Raw genomic sequence first — 5493 nt, forward strand, 5'->3', positions numbered from 1 at the left:
GATAGATAGATAGATAGATAGATAGATAGATAGATAGATAGATAGATAGATAGATGATAGGTAGATAGATAGATAGATGGATGGATGGATGGATGGATGGATGGATGGATGGAAAGATAGATAGATAGATAGATAGATAGATAGATAGATAGATAGATAGATAGATAGATAGATAGATAGATAGATATGTATGTGCATGTTTTTATCATATGCAAAATTATTTGAGGTAATTTTTGGAGGGGGGAATACGAGCTGGAGGATCAGGAAAGACATCATGTAGACGATTACATCTGAGCAGCAGGAAGAGAGGGACTCTGGGGCAGAAGTGAGAAGGGAGCACATTCCAGGCATGATGGAACAGCCAAAGCTCCAGGTCAGCCAGAATATCTGGATTTCAGAGAATGTAGACATAGTAAAGATCAAGAAAACTAGAAAAGTGTTGTGAATATAGGAGATATTTAAGAGAGCTCATATTTGATGCTATATGCAACACAATGCCACTGGAGTTTAATGAGTATGGGGTGTAGGGGTGTGTGGAAATAACAATATGTTAAAGGAAAATAATTGTAGTGACTACTTAAGGCATTATTAAGGTTTTTTTTGTATGAATGCTTAACTTTGGACCATCATTGCAAACCCCTTGGAGGTTCATAAACCACTAAATGGGAACCACTGGAGTAGGAGTTGACATGGTCAGGGAAAAATCACTTTTACAGCTGAGGGTAGAATAAATTAGAGAAGGTAGATAGTTGATATGAGGAGACCAGTTAGAAGACTTTTTTTGTTTGGGTAAGAGGTAATGTAGACTTAATATAGAGTGATGGTTTGTGTGAGTGACAAAAAAAGAGGCATATGTCAGAGATGTAAAAAAAAAAGAATTATAAGATTTGACAACTAATTGAATATAAATAAGTAGAAAGAAGTACCAAGGATAACACTGACATTTCAAACCTGAAAGATTATAAACATAGTAATACCCTTAACAGTAATAGGGAAGTTCAGAAGGTGGAAGGGTTTAAAGGGAAAGATGATGAGTTTTATTTTGGATTTTTTTCATTGAATATAATTTTTATTGCATTGTGGTCTAAAAAGGGTTTATGTGATATTTCTACTTTGCTGCATTTGTGAGGTTTTTATGCCCCACATATGGCCAATTTTTGTGAAGGTGCCATGTATATCTGAGAAAAGGGTATGGTCTTTTTTATTCCTATTCAGTTTTCTCCAGAGGTCTATCCAACTTTTCTAAAATTATATTCATCTTCTTTTTTATGTATTTTATGGTTAAATTTATCTAGCTCTGAGTGTGGAAAGTTGAGGTCCCCCACTAATATAGTTTTGCTGTTTACTTCCTTCTGTATATCATTTAATTTTTCCTTTAAGAATTTGGATACTATGCAATTAGGTGCATATATGGTTAGCATTGATATTATTCCATTGTCCATGATGCCTTTTAGTAAAATGCAGTTTCTGTGCTTATCTCTTTTAATTAGATCTATTTTTCCTTTTGCTTTGAGGTCATTCTGGCTGTCTTTTTTTTTTTACTTCAGCTTAAGCATAATAGATCCTGCTCCAGCCCCTTATTTTAAAACTGTGTGTTTCTCTCTTTTTCAGGTGGGTTTCTTGTAAATAACATATTGTTGGATTCTGATTTCTAATCCATTCTGCTATCTGCTTCTGTTTTATGGGCAAATCCATCCTATTCACATCCACAGTTATAATTACTAACTGTATGTTTCCCTCAATCCTATTTTCTTCTGTTTATCCTTCACTCTCTCTCTTTTTACCCCCTCCCTCCTCAAAAATATGTTTTGCTTCTGACCACTGCCTCCCTTAATCTGCCCTCCCTTTTATCATTTCACCTCCTTTCTCTAGTCCCCTTCCCCTCTTACTTCACTATTGGGTAAGATAGATTTTTGTATACAAATGAATGTATATACATATGTATATATGTGTATGTATATATCCCTATCCATACATATATACATATATGTATATATATATATATATATATATATACTTCCCTCTTTGAACCAATTCTGATGAGAGTGAAGTTCAAGTATCCCCCCTCATTAGTCCCACTAATGTAAAATCTCTTCCTTATGTTCTTCTTTTATGGAAGATAATTTTCCTCTTTCTTCATCTCCCTTCTGCGTTTTCCCATTGCATCCCTCTTTGTCCCCTGTTTTTGTTTCAGATTATCCTAACATTTTTGATTCACTCCCTCTGTCTATGCACAGTCTGTCTAACTGACCTAATAATGATAAAGTTCTTAAGAATTACATGTTATCATCTTTCCATCTGGGATGTAAATAGTTTAATCTTATTTATTGTTTTATGATTTATCTTTCATTTTTACCTTTTTATATACTTCTCCACAGTCAAAATGTGGACTTGGAAGAATAATTCTCCACAGAGAATTAGCAAAAGTACCTCCCCTTTCTCCCCCCGCCCCCACCAATCCCTAGGAAATTAAATAACTTCAGCTACTTTTGAAACTTTAAGAACCAATTGTTTTCTCATTCCAAAATTTGAAGTGACGTGAAGTTTTTTCAGAATAGTCCCCACACAATTTCTGCTTTATCTTAAGCTTTATTTTTATCAATGGTTACAGGGTGTGCTTTTTATTTTTAGTACCATCCAAAGCTATCAACTTAATTTGATTCAGCTATGATCTTTGTGGCTAGGCTCATTTCCCCAAGTGTTATAATCCATTGAACTCTTTTGGCTTCCTGAGAGGTGGAATTCACATGTGGAAGTTACAGCAGATCTACTGAGTGCCTGGGCAAGCTTCTATTGCCCTCATTCAGCTTTACTCATCATCATTCAGTGTTAACCCCTGGTTCCTTAGAATTCTTCACTCCAAGAGTTGCTGATACTTATATAATGTTCATAGTTACAAAGCAGTTTACATTCATTATCTAATACTTATCCTTGACCTCCTTCAGTTTTTGAAACTGTTCATGGCTCTTTCCTCCTTGATGGTCTCTTCCCTCTAGGTTTCCAGGACCCCACTCTTTCTTGGCTCTCCTCCTCTGTCTCCTTTGCTGAGTCCTCTTCCGGATCACACCTCTATTCTCTCCGGGTTCTGTCTTGGGTCCCCTTCTCCCTCTTTGCTACTTCCCTGTGACCTCATTAAGTTCCATGGATTTAATTACCATCTTTATACTGATGATTCTCAATTCTACTTTTCCTGCTGACCTCCAATCTCATGTAACCAACTGCTTTTCAGTCATCTCAGACTGGATGTTCAGTAGACATCTAAACCTCAATATGTCCAAAATGAAATTCACTCTCTTTCCTCCTAAATGCCACCCCACCTTACCATAGAGGACCATAGTCTCCCAGTCCCTCGGACTCACAACCTAGAAGTCATTTTTTCGGAGAAGTCATTCTGGATTACTCACTATCTCTCCCCTCTCCTATCCCCAATCTATTGCCAAGCCCTGCAATTTCATCTTTGCAATATCTCTCAAATAAACCCCCTTTTCTCCTCTGAAATTGAGACTACTCTAGTGCAGGCCCTGATCACCTCATGCCCAGTTTATTGCAATATCCTGTTGGTAGCTCTCTGCCTGCTTCAAGCTTCTCCCCACTCTAATCCATCCTCCATTCAGCCACTAACATGATTTGCCTAAAGTGCAGGTCCGATCATGTCACACACGCCCCCACCTCCCCCCACTCATTAAACTCTAGTGGCTCCCTATCCCTTCCAGGATCAAATACAAAATTCTTTTTTTTGGGGGGGGGTCATTCAAAACTCTTCATAACCTAGCCTTCTCCTACCTTTCCAGTCTTCTTACAACCTTACTCCCTAACACATACTTCTCAATTAAGTGACATTGTACTCCTTGCTTTCACAAGAAAGACACTCCTCTCAGCTCTGGGCATTTTCTCTAACTTCCCTTCTCTGTCTACAACACTCTCCCTCCTCTACACTGACCATAGACTTCTCTGGCTTTGAGTCTTAACTAAAATTCCACCATCTACAGGAAACTTTCCCCAATTTGGAATTTGGCTATAATATTCCTGGGACTTTTCATTTTGGGATCTCTTTTAAGAAGTGATATATGGATTCTTTCCATTTCTCTTTTGCCCTCTGGTTCTAGAATATCAGGGCAGTTTTCCTTCATAATTTCTTGAAAGATGATATCTCCGTTCTTTTTTTGATCATGTTTTTCAGGTAGTCCAATAATGTTTAAATTATCTCTCCTGGATTTGTTTTCCAGGTCAGTTGTTTTTCCAATGAGTTATTTACATTGTCTTCTCCTTTTGCATTCCTTTGGTTTTGTCTTATTTTTTTCTTGATTTCTTATAAAGTCATTAGCTTCCATTTGCTCAATTCTAATTTTTAAGGAATTCTTTTCTTCAATGAGTGTTTGAACCTCCTTTTGCATTTGGTTAATTCTACTTTTTTTTTTAAAGCAATTGGCATTAAGTAACTTGCTCAAGGTTACACGGCCAGTTATTTCTGGGTGCGGTGCTAAGTATCTGAGCCCAGATTCGATCCCTAGGTCATCCTGACACTGGAGCCGGTGCTCTTACTTGCTGAGCCACCTGGCCGCACCTAAGCAATTGGGGTTAAATAACTTGCTCAAGGTTACATGGCCAGGTGTTTCTGAGTGGGTGCTAAGTGTCTGAGCCCAGATTTGATTCCTAGGTCTTCCCAACACTGGAGCCAGGGCTCTTACTCGCTGTGCTACCTGGCCGCCCTGGTTAATTCTACTTTTGAAAGAGTTTTTATTCTTCAATGAATTTTTGTACCTCTTTTTCCATTTGGCCAATTTCGCTTTTTAAGGCCTTCTTTTCCTCATTGTTTTGTTGGACCTATTTTACCATTTGGGCTAGTGTGTTATTTTCTTCAGTATTGTGTGTGTGTGTGTGTGTGTGTGTGTGCATCTCCCTTAGCAAGCTCTTGATTTGTTTTTCATTATTTTCTTGTGTGACTCTCTCTTCACAATTATTCTTCTACTCTCTTACTTGATGTTCAGAATCATTTTTTAACTCTTCCATGGCATGAAACAAATTCATACTTTTCCTGGAGGCTTTGAATGTGGGAGCTTTGACTTTGTTGTATTTTTTATGAGTGTTTGTTTTGACTTTCCTTGTCACCATAGTAATTGTCTATAGCCAGAGGTTTGGGTTTTTTTTTTTCTCCATTGTATGCTCATATCCCCAGCCTATTAGTTGTTTTTGAACTGTTTGTTAAAGTAGGGCTCTGCTTCTTCCAGGGTGCAGGGTGCATTATCACAACATTCAGGGCTTTTGTGCAGCTGTTTTCAGAGGTACTTCTAGGGGCCTATAAATTTTCAGTTCTTGCAAGGTGGTATGATCTACAGAGAGGCGTTTATCACTCTCCTGGCCTTTTATCTTGTGTGTAAGTGACCACAAGCGCTCTTTTCTGCCTTGGAACTGTGAGGAGGGATCCCCACTCCACTATGGCAGCAAGCATGTGCTAATGCTCCCCCTCATCCCAGATCTGAATATGGGCAAAGC

The sequence above is a fragment of the Petaurus breviceps genome, unplaced genomic scaffold, assembly GCF_028583685.1.
Source record: "Petaurus breviceps papuanus isolate PSGF00001 unplaced genomic scaffold, PetGlider_PUasm1.0 129, whole genome shotgun sequence".
In the NCBI taxonomy this organism is placed as follows: domain Eukaryota; kingdom Metazoa; phylum Chordata; class Mammalia; order Diprotodontia; family Petauridae; genus Petaurus; species Petaurus breviceps.